The sequence below is a fragment of the Phyllobates terribilis genome, unplaced genomic scaffold (genome assembly GCF_046119375.1).
Source record: "Phyllobates terribilis strain yellow unplaced genomic scaffold, ASM4611937v1 Scaffold_2__4_contigs__length_985480577, whole genome shotgun sequence".
Classification (NCBI taxonomy): domain Eukaryota; kingdom Metazoa; phylum Chordata; class Amphibia; order Anura; family Dendrobatidae; genus Phyllobates; species Phyllobates terribilis.
The window spans coordinates 27142880-27161443 of NW_027362762.1; the positions used below are offsets into that span (position 1 = coordinate 27142880).

Consider the following 18564-nt stretch of genomic DNA (forward strand, 5'->3'; position numbering starts at 1 on the left):
TTGTTGTTCCAGTAGTTTTGAGGCATAAGGGAGAAGTGATATGGGGCAATAGCTAGTCAGAGAGGATGGGTCAAGGGAGGGCTTTTTGAGGATGAGTGCGATCAAGGCATGTTTGAAGCATGAGGGGAAGACACCAGTTGTTAGTGACAAGTTGAAGAGGTGGGTTAGATTTGGGATGAAGACTGTAGTAAGGTTAGGGATGAGGTGTGACAGGATAGGGTCAAGTTCACAGGTGGTGAGGTGTGATTTGGAGAGTGAGGAGGAAAGTTGATCTTTCGTAATGGCGGAGAAACTGGTTTTGGAGGAGTAGGAGGATTCAGTATATATGAAGAGGGGCTGTGGGGCCTTTAGGCAAAAGCTTTGTCTGATGGTATCAATCTTCTGCTTGAAGAATAGGGAAAAGTCCTCAGCTGTGATGAGAGGAGAGGGAGGATGCGCTGGGGGACAGAGGAGAGAATTGAAAGTGTTGAATAGCTGTTTAGGATTGTGTGACATGGAGGATATGAGAGATGAAAAGTATGTTTGTTTTGCAGCAGTGAGTGTGGACTTGAAAGAAGTAAGGGACTGCTTGAATGTGATGAAGTGCTCGTTGGAGTGGGACGTTTTCCATCTCCACTCAGCAACCCTGGAGTCCCGTCTCAGTTCTTTAGTCAGGCTGGTGTGCCAGGGTTGCCTGTTGATTGTGCGAGCTTTGGTATGTGTGAGGGGGTGACCGAATTGAGGGCTGCAGCTGTTGTGGTGTTATATAAAGCAGCATCAATATCTGTATCATGTAAGGAGCTTATGTCTGTAAGAGGGAGAAGGAATTCAGAGAATGAGTGTAGGTCGAGGTGTTTGAGATTTCTGCGAGGGTATGCAAGTTTGTGGAGTGGGGATTGTGCACCTGGGTAGGAGAAGGAAGAGAATGTGAGTAGGTTGTGGTCAGATAGAGGGAGAGGTGAGTTCGAGAGGTTAGACAGGGAACAGAAGCAGGTGAAGATGAGGTCCTGTGTAAGGCCATCTTTGTGAGTGGCTGCAGAAGACCATTGAGCAAGGCTGAAGGAGGAAGTGAGGGATAGAAGCTTAGAGACAGCTGAAAGTGAAGTGTCAATGGGGATGTTAAAGTCACCCATGATGATAGTGGGGATGTCAGCGGAAAGGAAGTGAAGCAGCCAGGTGGTGAAGTGGTCAAAGAAAGTGGTGACTGATAGTGGGGGGCGGTTAATGACAGCCAATTGGAGGTTGAAGGGGGAGTAGATGTGCACACAGTGCACCTCAAAAGAGGGGAAAGTAACAGAGGGTGGCAGTGGAATTGGGAAGAAGGAGCAGTTATCTGACAGCAGGATACCAACTCCGCCACCATGCTTGCCGCTGGAGCTGGGTGGGTGGGAAAGATGGAATCCATCATAGGAAAGTGCAGCTGGAGAGACTGTGTTAGTGGGGGTGAGCCAGGTTTTTGTGATGCCAAGGAAGGAGTGTTTGTTAGTAATGAAAAGATCATGGCTGTAGGAAAGTTTGTTGCAGATGGAGTGAGAGTTCCATAGAGCTCCTGTTAGTGGGACTGGGAAAGCGGGGGCTGGGTGGATGGGTGTGAGATTATAGGGGTTACGGAAATTTGTGGAAGGTCGTGGATAAGAGGTAGAAGTGACTGTGGGTATGTGGTGAGGAGGGCCATGGTTTGGTGAGATATCGCCAGCTGTAATTGTATAGCAGACCTGCTCCTTTCTAATTGGAACATGTCGTTACTGTGGCCCAGCTCTATGTGTCTTTAAATTGTTAGTAGGGTTTTTCATAAATTTTGGCAGCCGTTGGACTCACTGCATACCCTATAACTGTATAGCAGACCCGCTCCTTTCTAATGGGAACATGTCATACTCATTACTGTGGCCCTGCTCTTTGTGTCTTTAAATTGTTATTGGGGTTTTTCCCAATGCCCTTGCATTCACTGAATGGACATTACCACTACAAGAGACCCACTAATTTATAATGGGAACATTTTTTTTACTGAGACCCTCTCTTCAAAGGGGTATTGGGGTGCGTCAAAATTTTTGGGAGCCCTTGCAGTCACTGCACACGCAATAACAGTATAGGAGACCTACTCTTTAATAATGGGAACAACAAAGCATAGCCAACTGCTGGCTCTTTAAGAATAGTAAGGCTATAAAAATAGTGTTTGTGACTTTCAGAGTCCCTTCTTCATAAATGAAACAGGATGTGTCTGATGATGTGTTACACACCACATGGCCAGATAAGGTAGTAAAATGTTAAAATGACATTTCCCGGTGAATGCATTTTTCACCATTGAAAGCAATGCAAAAGTGCAAAAACGCATCAAAAACGCTACGTGTGAATACAGCCCAAGGTGTGGAGGAGCATTTTTGTTTTTGGTTATTTATGTTGCCTTATATACAAGTCATTACCCTGGGAAGGGTGTTCCTTAACATATTTCCCAGGAAAATCCATTTTGATTTCGTTATTGTATGTTTTATTGTGAGTCCGTAAAAGTGGCGTAATACTCTGACAACATTGTGGACAGCTGTGACCTGGGAGTCAGAAATTCTTCCAGGGGTCTTCCTCATGCTGTTCCCATGTCATTTGCGCACTTGGGCAATTTTTAGGCCCTCTGCAGACCGCAGGGGGGGGGGGGGGGGGCGCCGGAAAAATGCTCGAGTTTCCCATTGACTTACATTGGGCTCATTACTCGGACCGAGCACTCGAGCATTTCAATTTGCTCAACCCGAGCAATTGGTACCCGAGCATTTTAGTGCTCGCTCATCACTAATAATCAATTAGTATAAGACCAGAGCAGGCATTACTATGCAAGATAAACAACTCCATAACATCCTTAAACAGAGAGCCCATAAAACCTACTGTGAAGGAGATAGTAAGAGAAATCAGAAGTCACATCCAGGAGTGTAAAGATCTCAATAGGAAATGTGAAAAATGAAAACAGGCTACAAAGTTACCAGAGAAACAAATTGCCAGCAACATTAAAATAAATCCAAAACATTGTTATAAATACATTAATGCCAAAAATAATAAATATGACGGCATCGACCCTTTAAAAGATGATTATAGTAATATAATTATAGAGCACAAAGAAAAGGCTGAGATATTAAACCTGCATGTCTCATGTGTGTTCACCATTGACCTGACTGTAACAGTGATAATTCAACAAGGCAGAAATCAAAGTTCACCACCTGATATAACTAACACAAACAGAAGTATGGGTGTGTCTGAGCAAATTAAATATTGACAAAGATGGCATTCATCCATAGATACTGAGGGAGCTTAGCTCAGTAATTGACAGACTGCTGTATCTCATCTTCTAAGACTCTTGTCACAGAGTCAGTGCCACAAGATTGGAGGACGGATGACGTGGTACTTATAAACTTATACTTATATTTAAAGCGCACCTTTCAGCAGGATTGTGCTCAGTAAACTACATACACTGTCAGGTGGGTGACATTACACTGATTAATATGATACTTTGGTTGATGAAATCCGTCCTGAGGTTCTTGTGTAATCTTTACTTTCAATTTGGAGATAATGATATTCCCGTGCTCCGGGGCGGCCTATGGGGGCGCTCTATCTGGTGCTCTTCTTACATATTCATCTGCATTCTCTTATGACAGCTCACTGTGCCTTCACTGACCTGCAACTACTTTACATAATGCCTCTAGTAGTGTGGAGCTTGGTAAAATAGGGATGGTGGCCTCACCTATACTACACAGGATGGAGGCCTCCTATATTACACAGGATGGATGCCTCTCCTATATTTATTCATTCATTTATTTTACTCACTTATATAGCGCCATTAATTCCACAGCACTTTACAGACATTATGGGCACCGTACCCATTGGGGCTCACAATCTAGATTCCCTATCAGTATGTTTTTGGAATGTGGGAGGAAACCGGAGAACCAAGAGGAAACCCCCCAAACACGGGGAGAAAACAAATTCCTTGCAGATGTTTTCCTTGGTGGGATTTGAACCCAGGACTGCATTGCTAACCACTGAGCCACCGTGCTCCTATATTACATGGGATGGAGGCCTTTTCTATATTACAGAGTATGGAGGCCTCTAGTATGTTACACAGGATGGAGGCATCTCCTATATTACAGAGGAAGGAGCCCTCTCCTATATTACATTGGATGGAGGCCTCTCTTATATTACATGGAATGGAGGTCTTTTCTATATTACAGAGTATAGAGGTCTGTAGTATGTTACACGGGATGAAGGCCTCTCCTATATTAAACAGGATGGAGGCCTCTCCTACATTACATGGGATGGAGGCCTCTCCTACATTACATGGGATGGAGGCCTATCCTATATTACACGGGATGGAGGCCTCTCCTATATTACACGGGATGGAGTCCTCTCCTATATTACACGGGATGGAGGCCTCTCCTATATTACACAGGATGGAGGTATCTCCTATATTACAGGGGATGGAGGCATCTCCTATATTACACAGGATGGAGGCCTCTCCTATATTACACAGGATGGAGGTATCTCCTATATTACAGGGGATGGAGGCATCTCCTATATTACAGGGGATGGAGGCCTCTCCTATATTACACGGGATTGAGTCCTCTCCTATATTACACGGGATGGAGGCCTCTCCTATATTACACAGGATGGAGATATCTCCTATATTACAGGGGATGGAGGCATCTCCTATATTACAGGGGATGGAGGCCTCTCCTATATTACACGGGATGGAGTCCTCTCCTATATTACATGGGACAGAGGCCTCTCCTATATTACACAGGATGGAGGCCTCTCCTATATTACACGGGATGGAGGCCTCTCCTATATTACACAGGATGGAGGTATCTCCTATATTACAGGGGATGGAGGCATCTCCTATACTACAGGGGATGGAGGCCTCTCCTATATTACACAGGATGGACGCCTCTCCTATATTACACAGGATGGAGGCCTCTCCTATATTACACAAGATGGAGGCCTCTCCTATATTACACAGGATGGTGGTATGGTGGTATCTCCTATATTACAGGGGATGGAGGCATCTCCTATATTACAGGGGATGGAGGCCCCTCCTATATTACACAGGATGGAGGCCTCTCCTATATTACACAGGATGGAGGCCTCTCCTATATTACACAGGATGGAGGACATTCCTACAAGGGAAGGTTGGAAAAGTTGGGCTTGTTTAGAAAAAAGATATCTCATGCAAGATCACATTTATATATATGTGTGGTCAGTACAAAGGACTAGCACAAGACTTAATCCTTCCATAGACCATACTAAGGACCAGGGAGCTCATTACGGGTGGAAGAAAGGCGATTCCGACAGATAAATAACAAAGGGTTCTTTACAGTCAGAGCAGTCAGACTGTGGAATGCCGACCACAAGAGGTATTAATGGCCGACACTATAACAGGTTCAAACAAGGTTGGAAGCTTTTGACAACAAATGGCATTGTGGGTAATAAGCAACTTAGCGATAGAGAAGGTAGTACTGGTGGAGAAATGTTGAACTTGATGGACCGGAGACTTTTTTCAATCCATGTAACTATGTAACACACGTAAACACCCCGCACACACAAATACCTATTCACACACAAACACACGTTCACACACCTGTACACATAAAATCATCTATAACTACTATACTATACTTATATATATATGTATATTCATGCACACACCTTGTGTAGAACCTCCGGCGAAGATTGTCCTGAGCATTAATTAGAATGTCTTCTGCTTGGTTTTATACATGTTGTATCCTGCAGGGAGATAATCAGACAATATTATCCCGGAGGTGAGTGGTGAACACTGGGAAGCCCATAATCAGATGAGAGCTCTGAATTACAAGTCCCTGAATGATTCTGCCTTACTCTAATTAGTGGCTAATACACCAGACATTGGACATGCCACAGGGCTCACATCACTAACTGCTAAAGAATCTAAGATTTCCACATCTCCGGCCTCATTTACTGACCTCTACCTCCTCTCTTTGGGGTGGTGGACATCAGCTCATTGCGACAGGGCAAATAAAACCTCTGGGATCACATGTGATAAACAGATGAAAAATCTCACAGGTAATAGATACCGAGGCTCCTGTCCCAGACAAAAGAGTTTCCAGAGAAAAAAGTCTGGAATTATGGGCTCTACAGTCATATGATCCATAAAACATTATGTACCGTTACAAAAAAATATATAGGATATTGTAAGAGCGTTTCTGACCCTTCACAATGGGGAAATAACCACCAGCAACTCAGAAAATGCAGTTGTAATTCCTTGTAATTCATAAATGTAACCTGTGTGGACTGGAAGATACACGCTCGGCAGTATATGAGCCCAAATCAGCTGCCACATCTGCTCCTCTCACGTACCCTGTCATAGATAAAATTAAAAACCATAACACATCACCATAGAGGGGACTTATCTCCCCTTCCCAATCCTTTTGAACAGCTGGGATTAATTGTAGGCAGGGAATGTTGAGAACTATTTAAAACAGCTTCTTTGAAGCAGCAGACCCCTGCAGAGGCCAGGCAATTAAGACAAGAAGATTCTCTGAGAACCAAATACCAAAATTGAGATCTGTTTAGGCAGAGGAAGAGGAGGATAAGAAGCTGTCTTTGTTCCAAAGAAGAAGCATCCTGGATTCAAAAGATAATGCTGAGGGTGTTCCAGCTTTTGTGTCTCCATTGTCCAGATAGGAAAATTGGGGTTTTGAATCGATCCAATCTTTATGTGTTATAGATTTTTGGCATCGTAGTGAAGGAACAAACATGACAAATACACTCACATCGCTATGGGGCCACTAGAACCCTTCCAAGTTAATATCAGTTGGATAGATGATGTGAACCAGGCCATGTTTGATCCCTATTAGAGACGAGCGAACATATTCGGCAAATGTTTGTTTTTTTTCAAATTCAGCATGAACGTTGCACATTCGGATTCTTGTTCGGGTTCCCGAGCCTTCTGCGCAAAAATCGGCAAAAGTCGGCCCCAACACGAACATCCCTGCTTTCCCATGCTGTCATCTGCATGACAGTGCGGGAAACAGGGGCTGTGATTGGTGGTAACATCGCTACCGCCGATCACAGCGCTGTGGGATCTGCATGTCAGCAGTGACCCACGGTGAAAAGCTTACCGCGGGTCATAGGCGCTGGCTGATGGGACTACTACCCCCATCAGCTGGCACCTGCTGTCACTGCAAAAAAGCCGGAGTGATCTCTCATCATCTGGCACTCGCACAGTGAAAGTAAAAAAAAAAGTTACAATTAAATAATTATTGGAATAAAAATAATAAACACATTATACTCACCTACACCTAATTGCCAATGTTCTTGTCCCCTGTAAAAAATAAAAAAAACAACATATGCTCACCTTAATACCTAATCCCAAATGCCCATGTCACCTGTAATAACCCGCAGTGTATCGCGATGAGCTGCCGTGAGAAAGGTCACACGAGTTCATCAGCTGATGAGCTCATGTGACCTCACTTACTGCACTACTACTGCGTGAGAAAATTCACATGTAGCAGTGCAACTAAAAGTGAGGTGACTTCACTCACTGCAGCTCAGCCTGTGCACTGACCCCGGAGTGATTACACTCCTGTCAGTGTATAGCCGGCTGTCTTGTCGAGTAGTCACATCACTGACAGCTGCTGTGACTGTACTACAAATGATCGTCGTGGGACACTTAAGATTATGTCATCACGGCGGACAGGTGAGGATATGGTAGTTTTTTATTTTTGGTTTCTTACAGGAGACAAGGGCATCGGAGATAAGGAGTTAGGTGAATATACAGTGTTTTTTATTTTTAAATAAATTATTAAAACCATGTGGAATTTTTGTTAAAATAAAATACTTTATTCTGGCCGTGTCTTTTTTCAAAACCTTGCCTATGGTCTTATAGACTCCCTCCATTACTATCCTGGGCTTCAAGTCATCCACCAATACAAGGCTGACATGAATCCCAATCCTATTACCCCACTTGCCACCGCACCAGGGTAATTAGGAAAAGCGAAGGCTAAGCACCAGATTTGGTGCATCTTATGGATGCGCCATTTCTGGGGCTGCTGTGGGCTGATATTATTCACCTTGGAGGGGGCCAGGATCCAAGGCCCCTTCCCTGGCTATTAATATCAGCTCACAGCTGTCTGTTTAGCCTTTGCTAGTTAGAATTTTTATGGCAACCTTACGTAAATTTTTTTATGGGGTCCCCCTGTAATCTAGCCAGTAAAGGCTAAGCAAATAGCTGTAAGCTGTAAATAATAGCCAGGGAGCATGGCCCCTTTCCCAGCTAGTAATATCACCCCCCAGCAGTCGGCTTTCCCTCTGCTGATTATGAAAATGACGCAGGAGCCCACACCATTTTTTTTATTTAATTCTTCATTTAATTTTATTTATAAGAAATCACATGCCTACTGTGATTGTTTTTGATGCGGCGTAAACTCATCCACAGCATGTCAATTTCACAGCATTTCAATTTGCTGCAGATTTTGACAGATTGAAAGGTCATTACATGCTCTGGATCCATATGTACTGACAAAACAAGTGCGGCATTAGAACTCACCCCAGGTCCGATGGTAATCCAAGGGTTAAAACGTTGTCCCATGTTTCTTTTTTCAAATATCTTTATTTAGCTCCAAAAAGCATTCATTGCTGTACAAAAACGCATCAAAAAATGCATGATTTGAAAGTACAGATTTGGTTCAGAGTATAATCATCAGCATGTCAATTCTCTGTGCATTTTTGCCGTGTTTTTTGACAGCATTTTTTTCAGTGCATTAAATGGGTGAAAAATGCAGATGGGAGTGATGAGGGCGTGCACTAGTGTTTTTGCAGATTATGATTTAAGAAATGTGTGGATCTGGGAGATTTTTTTTACTTGGAATAAGCATATTCCTCACCCTGAACCTCCTTCCTCCCACCATGCCGAGGGCCTGGAGACAACTCATCCCACACTTAGACACTCCGAAGAGCTGTTCTGTTCATCTTTCCATTTGTAGATTCTGGCCTCTGGCTCGGTCAGCTTCTAGTGGGGCAACAAAAGATCACATGTAGCAATGCCCAAATATTTGAGAAGCCATGGTCACCTGAAGATGACGGTGGGAAAGTACAATTACTGTTTGGATGATGGATGATGATGAGACACAATGGACAGAAAGTCAGGAGGAGGACCAGAGTGCGGAAGTCTAATATGAGATGGTGGACAATGAAGTTGATGGGCCAAGCGCCAGGGTCCAGAAACAATGTCTGTGGGTGACACCACTGCCTCTTGCCCTGTTGTACGTGCACGCCAAGCCTCCGTCCATGATGCGGGTGAAGATGCCTTCCACCCTGCACCTGTCGTTGCGCACTTGCAACCATCACCGTCAGAAACCACGTCCACGTCCTTGTCCCAGTGCAGCGTTCAGTTGTCACTACCCCAGTCCTTGGAACGCAATCGCAAATACGCAGCCACCCCCTGTGACAAAGTCACTGGCAGTGTGTCGGAAGGGAGATATGTGTCATTGAGGTTGTTAGCCTCAGTGATGTGAAAACATGTAAGTTTCTCCTGCACATTAAGTGCAGAGAGGTTTAACGTCCCAGGTTTACAAGGGAATGTTTTTACTAGATGACGAAGTGCAGGATGGGACGTCATCCACCACATTTCCAATCCAGTGCTCTGGGCTTTAAATAGCCAGTGTGAAGACCTGGGGTCTTCTATGGGCATAACGCTACTCAGGCAACACAGGGTGAGGGTAAAACAGCGTGGCAAAACTTTATTGAACCACAAAGCGGACAATAAACACATAGAACAGTCCCAGCAAATACCCAAGATGGTACAGCATTACACATTCTCACCCTTCCTTCTCCGCCCGCCTGGGATAAAACAGCTGTGACTTTGGAAACTTACAGGGCCGACTACCTCAACCAGTGGCCCCCCGCTCTTAGCGTGCCCCCACAGAGAAAAGGTAGCGGTAAGATTAGATAGCTAGCAGTCAATCGAGATACAAGGCCTGGCGACCCGAGGGTCCCAACCTGGTCTCCCCGAGAGTTTCCATGGAGCCAGATGACCGGCGAGTCCCACTCTGGCTTCTTTGAATGTCTCCAGGAGTTCCAGGTGACCGGTGAGTTCCTCCTGGCAACCCCAAACAACATATCCATGGGGCAAGGTGACTTTCTCGTCCCACCCTGGTCCCCCAAAATGTATCCATGACTCTTTGATGGTCAATGGAGCAGATCCAAATCTTTCCAGTCAGAGCCGATACCCTTAGGCTAGAATCATGTAAAATCCAAATCTGTGTCTCTTTGAATGCGATGCTATCCATCTACTTTCCTGAAAGATATCTCTCATTCTCCTTGTAAAGTCTTTGTAATGCTCCTTGATTCTGCTTGCAGCACTAAAGACATCACTGTTTATATTTACATCTGTGTAAGGTCATCAGTCACAGGTAAGAGGTAGAGGTGCATGGCTCACCAGGTCTCATTGTTTGAGTTAATCAATTTACACAGTTGGTATCACAGGGGCTATTGTAAATAAACATCTAGCTGACTTTTAGTACAATTTGTCTTTAGCATAGTAAACATGATTGTTTCCAAGCAAATAGAGTTCAACATTCAGGGTTATACAAATACTGGTCTGTGTTAATCAACTAAAGAAGAACACAGGTTAAAAAGTCAACATAAAAATAAAAGTATACTGCTCTTGCCATCAGAAAGTATGTCTGGCATAATTAAGGTTTTACGCTGTATCATCACAGCCAGCCTTGACATACAGGTGTGTTCAGTACATGGGGAAAACCTGCTTCAGAGAGGAACTCACACGTGCTGTGCTGAACCGTGTGTGCTTAATCGTGAGTGGCCAGACCTTGGCTGATATACGGACTGTGCTACAAGTTTTGTATTTTGTTTTGTCACTTAGCCAAAGGGGCTGTGTTTTGTCTTTATGGACTACTGGGTAGTTTATGACACTGAATAAACTAACCCGAAATTTAAAGAGACAGTGTCCTGTGTCTACCTCTGCCTACAGCCAAGCTTGTCGCTTTACTACAAGTGGTGTTAGATTAGCAGGCAAAACTCCCAGCGAACACGTGTGACTGTTACAGGAGGGACTGCATGTCCTGGGTGAAGTTGGCCATGAGCTAGCAAGTGAAGCCAGACAAAATGGAGGACCTCCTTAAGCATCTGTGGCAGGAGCAGTAGGCGCAGCAAGCGCAGCACCAGCAGCAGCAAGCTACAGCAAGAGCAGATGGCGCAACAGGAGACCACTAAGTTGCTTATGCAGCAGCTCCAGCTCCAGAAGCAGGCCCAACTGGACCAGCGCCAATAACAGCAGCAGATCGATTTGCTTGCATAGCTGATCTGTGGTTAGGCAACAGCTCCAATGATAAGGTCAGTGGACGACTTTGCTGTCTTAAAGGTGGCAAGGGGAGCGCTGAAGAAAATCACCCTGGGTAATGACGTAGGAGCTTTTCTGATGGTGTTTGAGAGGGTCATCGAGAGGGAGAAGCTTCTGCCAGAACAATGGGCAGAGGTGTTGGCGCCATACCTGACGTGGGAACCCCAGAAGGTGTATTACGACTTAGCCGTACAGAACGCCAAAGAGTATGCAAAATTAAAGACTGAAATTTTGGCACACTTGGGGGTAACAATGACTGGGCACAGCGCGTCCACCGCTGGGCGTATCACTGTGAGAAACCATCGCGCTCCCAAATGTTTGACCTGTTGCACCTGGTGCAAAAATGACTGCAACCGGAATATTCTACCACTGCGCAGATCATAGTAGTGATGGATTGATTCGTGCACTCCTTACTGAGGCCGGTATAGACTTCGGTTAACCAGGGTGGAACCCTGATGAACTGGTTAAACTGTTTGAGAGGTAACAGGGGGTCAAGGGTTCCGTTGGTAAACAGCCCACTCCATATTGGGGGTCCCAGTAGGGGGCGGAGTCTTAAAAGAGGGTGGCACAGTGGCGCATCCAGGGTCCAAAGAGGCGGGGGAGGTGGTGCCCAAGGTCCGCTCTGGAGAGATTATTTGTTGGCAGTGTCACGGCACAGGCCATGTATCTGCCCGCTGCCCTCTGACTTCTGAACAAATGGACTGCAGCCTGGGACGTCGCTGTTCCTATTATGTCTACCCCACCTGCAATGTGGACTATCAGCCCGATGAGGGGCCACAATCATGTCTAGTGACCGTTAATGGGGTACTGGTGGCAGGACTCCTGGACTCAGGGAGCTTGGTGACTCTCATAAGGGCCACACTCCCACACCAGTTGATCCCTGAGAAAAACTTAGGTGTGCGGTGCATACACTGGGAAGCAAAGGATTACCCTATTACCAGAGTGACAATATGCACTGACTGTGGAGCTGAGTCCCATGAGGTTGGGGTGGTTAGGGATCTGCTCCACCCGGTGATAATAGAGCCGGACTTCAGTCTGTTCTGGGACTTGTGGCAGAAAGCGGGGGGTGCCAAGTGTCTCAAGCGGGAGCCAGTTACACCATGATGCATCACCGTTGCAGACTGAGGTAGAGGACATCCCCCTGTGTGTCCTTGCGGGGACGAAGACGAGGTGGTGACCCTGGAGTTTCCGAACTTGGGGGTTGTATTGAACTATGCAACTCGGTATCCGGAAGCAGTACCATTAAGAAATTCCTCCGCCAGAAGTATTGCCAGAGAACTGGTGCATATTTTCTCTCAGATGGGTCTGCCAAAGGAGATCCTGATGTACCAGGGAACTGAGTTGACGTCGAAAGTGATGAGGGAGTTGTGTAAGGCCCTCCAAATTACATAACTCCAAACTTCTGTATACCACCCGCAGACGGACGGACTGGTAGAGCATTTCAACAAGATCTTGAGGTCAATGTTGAAGAAAGTTGTGGAGAAGTATGGGCGAGACTGGGATTGTGTTATGTTCTGCTACCAAAGCTAAGGAAAGAGAGGAGATCTGTCCCTACTATAAGACTCAGCTGAATCCCTACGATGTAACAGGGAACCTGATCCTGCGATCAGACCTGCTAAAGTCCTAATCTAGTCTGTACGAAGACCTATAGATGTGGGGAGGGAATCCCTACAAGTACTAAGGACTGGGAGGAATATGGGACACCTCCTAACAGAAATAGTAGCAGACAGACGAACAAACAAAATAGATAGAACATAGAGGTCCGTAGACCAAGCAAACTAACAGAGTTAGATACAGAGCACAGGCTAGCTAGAAAGTAGATATACAATGAAGTCCAGCAAAGCCAGAAGGGCGGAGCAGGATTAAATAGGCCAACAAGGTCATGTGACCAGCAAAGGAAAAAAAACCTAACAGCAAGGTTCTAACAGATTGCCTGTTGCCATACCTGCTGTTCTCCATTAGGGAAATTCCCCAGAGCTCTACAGGGTTTTCTCCATTTGAACTGCTATACGGACGACACCCTAGGGGACTTCGGGACATAGCAAAGGAGACCTGGGAAACAGAGGTTACACCCCACCAGAGTGTCATCGAGCATGTCGCCCAAATGCAGAATTGGATCAAAAGGGTGGTGCCAATCGTGAAGGAGAGCCTTCTACAGGCACAAGAAGCCAAGCATTGGTCTACAATCGGGCCATAAGGCTGAGACAATTCAGCCCGGGAGATCGGGTGTTTGTGTTGGTGCCCATGGTCGTGAGTAAGTTCCAGGCTAGATGGAAAGGGCCATACGAAGTGGTTGAGAAGCTGAGTGAAGTTAATTGCATAGTCCACTAGCTGTGTAGAAGGAAGCCATACCAGATCTGCCACATCAATTTACTCAAGACGTGGTGGGACGGGGAACTGGTGGAAGCTGCGTGCCTAGGGGCCAATCCTAATGTCAGGGTAGAGGACTTCACAGTGGCAGAGACACTGTCACTGGCCCAAAAACAACAGTGCCGAGAACTCTTGCAGAGAAACTGAGATCTGTTCTCAGAATTGGCCGGATGTACGCACGTTGTGGAGCAGGAGATCCTGACTGAACTGCATGTACGGCTAAACCAGAGGCCGTAACGAATTCCTGAAGCCCACCACTAGGTGATCTCCAAGGAGGTGAGGAGAATGTTAAGCCTGGGCGTTATCAAGGAGTCTAAGAGCGGCTGGTCCAGCCTGATTTTTCTTGTACCCAAGCCGGATGGAGAATGGCGTTTCTGTAACGATTACAGGAAGCTAAACGATGTGTCCAAGTTTGACACCTATCCGATGCCCCTCGTCGATGAGCTTATTGAGAGGCTGGGGCCTGCCAGGTACATCACTACCCTGGACCTAACAAAAGGGTACTGGAAGATTCACCTGAACCCAGGTGCCAAGGAGAAAACAGCCTTCTCTACACCCGACGGATGTTTTCAATACACCAGGATGCCGTTCGGACTACAGGGAGCCCCGGACTTCAGAGGGCCATGGACCGAATTCTGGGCTCACATAAAAAATACGCTGCCACTTACCTGGACGACATCATGATTTTCAGCCCAGATTGGGGAACCCACCTGCAGAAGGTCTAGGCAGTACTGATGAATTGAGAAATGCCGGGTTTACCATAAACCCAACAAAAATGCCCATAGGAAAGGAAGATGCAAAATACTTCGGCTATGTGGTTGGAAGGGGCGAAATAAAATTGCAAATGAACAAGGTGGAGGCAATCCAGAATTGCCCGCAACCGGCCTCCAAGAAACAGTTACGGACCTTTCTGGGAATCGTGGGCACCCCTAATTGATCTACTTAGAGGTATGAAGACGACGATGGCTCAGTGTTCTTCTGAGGTAGAGATAGCGTCCAGGAGCTGAAACGCACCCTATGTAACCAGCCGGCTGTTAGCCTCAGTGATGTGAAAACATGGAAGTTTCTCCTGCACATTAAATGCAGAGAGGGTTAACAGCCCAGGTTTACAAGGGAATGTTTTTAGTAGATGACGAAGTGCAGGGTGGGACGTCATCCACCCTATCTCCAATCCAGGGAGTGCTCTGGGCTTTACATAGCCAGTTTTGAAACTCAGGTGTGTTCAGTACCTGGGGAAGACCTGCTCCAGAGAGGAGCTCACATGTGCTGTGCTGAACCGTGAGAGCTTAATCGTGAGTGGCCAGACCTTGGCCGGTATAAGGACTGTGCTGCAAGTTTTGTATTTTGTTTTGCCACTTTAGCCGAATGGGCTGTGTTTTTTCTTTATGGACTACCGGGTAGTTTATGACGCTGAATAAACTAAAGAGAAAGTGTCCTGTGTCTACCTCCGGCTACAGCCGAGCTTGTCACTTTACCACACCACCCACAGGCCACAATACTAAAATGACACATTTCTCGACTGCTTGCACTAGAAATTTTGCCTTTTAGGCTCATGGAGGCGGAAGCTTTCCTCCACCTCATGGCAGTGGCTGTCCCTCAGTACTCGGTCGCCAGCTGCCACTATTTCTCCTGGTGTGGCACCCCCACCTTACACAAGCACGTATCCTAGAACATTTCCAGTGCCCTAAGCAACTCAGTTACTGGAAAGGTCCGCCTAACCACAAACACGTGGACAAGTGCTTGTGGCGATGTCACGGGTGTGTCGCCACGAAGATCGTCACGATTACACAGCCTGACTTCTCGCAGCTGACTTTTTGGTGCTTTGTGTTTTTCGGCAGTGAGGGAGTTAATTCTCTCTCTCTCTGTGCTAGACGAGGTCCAGCCTCGCCCAGCTGCAATCAATGCTGCTGTAGTGAGACTCCTTCAAATGCCTGCTGGTCTGTTAGGGAAGTGTCGGTGAAAGCATTTCATGCAGACTAACAGAGCGGATCGTGGTATTTGGAGTTTCAGAGATAAGTGTATTTGGAGTGTTTTTTCCCTTCCTCGCTTTATCATTTATCTCCTTTCCCGTTGGTGTTCCCTCTGTTGTAGTTGTGTAGTTTTTGTATGCAAGGTGGTTTTGGTTTTTCCCTTGTACTGTCTCGTTCGTCTAAGTACTGTGTGTGGGCATATTATTACTTGTCCCCTTTTGTTGTGATCGGGGTCCTTCTCAGGACTAGATTACTTAGGTGCAGGGATCCTCAGGAGGTAGGGGTTACGCTGGCGGCCTGGACCTCTGTACCTTTAACAGTACCTCCAGGTTGAGGGATTAGTCAGGGCCCCAGCTTAGGGTCAGCTTAGGCCCCCTACCTCCAGTATACAGAGACAGCGTGACATTTTCACCGACCACTTAGTTTTTCTCCAGCTACCATGGATCCAGTAGCCGGTCTAGCTCGGCAGTTGCAGAGTTTGTCCATGGAGCTGGCGGACGTTAGGTCCAAGGTTTTGTATCCTCAGGAGCAAGCCGGACCAGAACCTAAAGTAGCTCTCCCTGACAGGTTCACTGGGGGGCGGGACAAGTTTTTTGTTTTCCGGGAGACATGCAAGTTGTACTTTCGGCTGCGGCCTCGGTCATCGGGGAGTGAAGAACAAAGGGTGGGAATTGTCATCTCGCTCCTGCAAGGGGACCCACAATCTTGGGCGTTCTCTCTTCCCCCGGGCTCCCCGGCTCTCCAGTCAGTGGATAGGTTTTTCGCTGCTCTGGAACTCGTATATGATGACCCAGATCGGATCTCCCTTGCTGAGTCTAAGTTACGTAGGATCCAGCAGGGAGATCGTCCGGCGGAGGAATTCTGTTCGGAGTTCCGTAGGTGGGCCACGGACACCCAGTGGAATGACCCGGCTCTTAGGAGCCAGTTTTGTCAAGGTTTATCCGACAAATTACAGGATGTGTTGGCACAGTATGACTCTCCCGCGTCACTGGAAGCCGCTATGGCCCTTGCTATTCGCGTTGACAGACGGCTTCGGGAGAGGTGCGGGATAACTCTACCCCCTGTGATGACTCCACCTCCTACAAGGTCCCCTCATATGGTGGTTCCCCTGGTCAGTCCAGAGGAGCCTATGCAATTAGGAGGGACATCATTTCGGGGGAGGGGACCGGTGGTGCGCCATAAGACAGGAAGGTGTTTCTTCTACGGGAGAAAGGGACATTTTATTGGGGGGTGTCCATCCCGTCCCTTGCAGAGTGAAGAGTCGTCGGAAAACTGTTGATCCCAGGTTGTGTGGTGGACGGCAATCTGGGAGTAGGTATTTCGTCCCTAGGTTCGTCTCAGTTTCTCGTACCGGCGGAGGTGGTGGTGGGTACGAGAACTGAGAGGATATCTGTTCTTCTGGATAGTGGGGCCGGGGCTAATCTGGTTGATGCTCGGTTTGCCCGGGTTCAAGGTATGCGATTGAGTGAGTTGGCTAAACCCATCCCCATATTCTCGATCGATGCCAGGCCTCTCGGTCAGGGAAGTTTTTTGCAAGCTGTGCATGACGTAAAACTTCAAGTGGGGGCGATACATAAAGAACTGTTGTCTTGCTACGTGTTGGAGGGTCTTCCCACTCCTATAGTGTTGGGCCTTCCTTGGTTAACTAAGCATAACCCGGTTATTAATTGGCAAACCAGAGAGATAAGCCAATGGAGTAAATTCTGTAATAAAAACTGCATGAACACGGTCATCGGTGCGGTTACTCCTTGGGTCTTACCTCCATTTCTAGCGGACTTTGAGGATGTATTCTCGGAGAAAGGGTGTCAGGAACTACCTCCTCATCGCGAGTATGACTGTTCTGTAAAACTGCTCCCTGAGGCCAAGTTACCTAAAGCTAGGTTGTATAACCTTTCTGGTCCTGAGAGGCAGGCCATGAAGGATTATATTTCAGAAAGTCTGGCTAAGGGGCATATTAGACCTTCATCTTCACTGGTGGCTGCGGGGTTCTTCTTTGTTAAGAAGAAAGATGGAGGCCTATGCCCTTGCCTGGATTTCCGTGAACTTAATCGGATTACGGTCCGAGATCCGTATCCGCTCCCACTTATTCCCGATCTCTTTAATCAGATCGTGGGCGCCAAATGGTTCTCTAAGTTGGATCTCAGGGGGGCGTACAATCTGATTAGGATGAAGGAGGGGGATGAGTGGAAGACGGCGTTTAACACTCCGGAGGGGCATTATGAGAACCTTGTCATGCCATTCGGTCTGACTAATGCCCCGGCGGTGTTCCAACACTTTGTTAATGACATTTTTCGCCGCCTGGTGGGACAGTTTGTTGTCATATATCTGGATGATATCTTAATTTACTCGCCGGATCTGGTGTCTCATCAGGAGCACGTTAGGCAGGTGTTACAGATCTTGCGGGATAATAAACTGTATGCCAAATGGGAAAAGTGTGTGTTCGCCGTACAGGAACTCCAGTTTTTAGGCTTCCTGGTTTCAGCGTCCGGTTTTCGTATGGACCCTGGGAAAGTGCGGGCAGTTCTTGAGTGGGATCGGCCAGAGAATCTTAAGGCACTACAACGTTTCCTGGAGTTTGCTAATTATTACCGGAAGTTCATTCGTAATTTCTCGTCCATGGTTAAGCCTCTCACAGACATGACTAAAAAGGGGACGGATTTTTCTAGGTGGTCTGACAAGGCTTGTCAAGCATTCTCCTCCTTGAAAAAATGTTTTGCCTCGGCACCCATACTCATTCAACCTGATGCGTCACAGCCATTCATTGTAGAGGTAGACGCTTCCGAGGTAGGGGTGGGAGCAGTATTGTCACAAGGTTCGTCCCCTGGTAAGTGGCATCCGTGTGCCTTTTTCTCTAAAAAATTGTTGTCCGCTGAGAGGAAT

General features: G+C 46.7%; 1 long non-coding RNA gene across 1 annotated transcript in view; it reads right to left on the bottom strand.

The window, feature by feature from the left end:
• LOC141249101 (uncharacterized) overlaps positions 1-5933 on the bottom strand; it is a 42651-nt gene extending 36718 nt beyond the window's left edge. The window contains exons 1-2 of the long non-coding RNA XR_012312035.1: positions 5845-5933; positions 5656-5733 (exon numbers count right to left, since the gene is read on the bottom strand). This is a non-coding gene — a long non-coding RNA (uncharacterized lncRNA). The remainder of the gene's footprint in view (positions 1-5655; positions 5734-5844) is intronic.
• Between the last annotated feature and the right edge of the window lie 12631 nt (positions 5934-18564).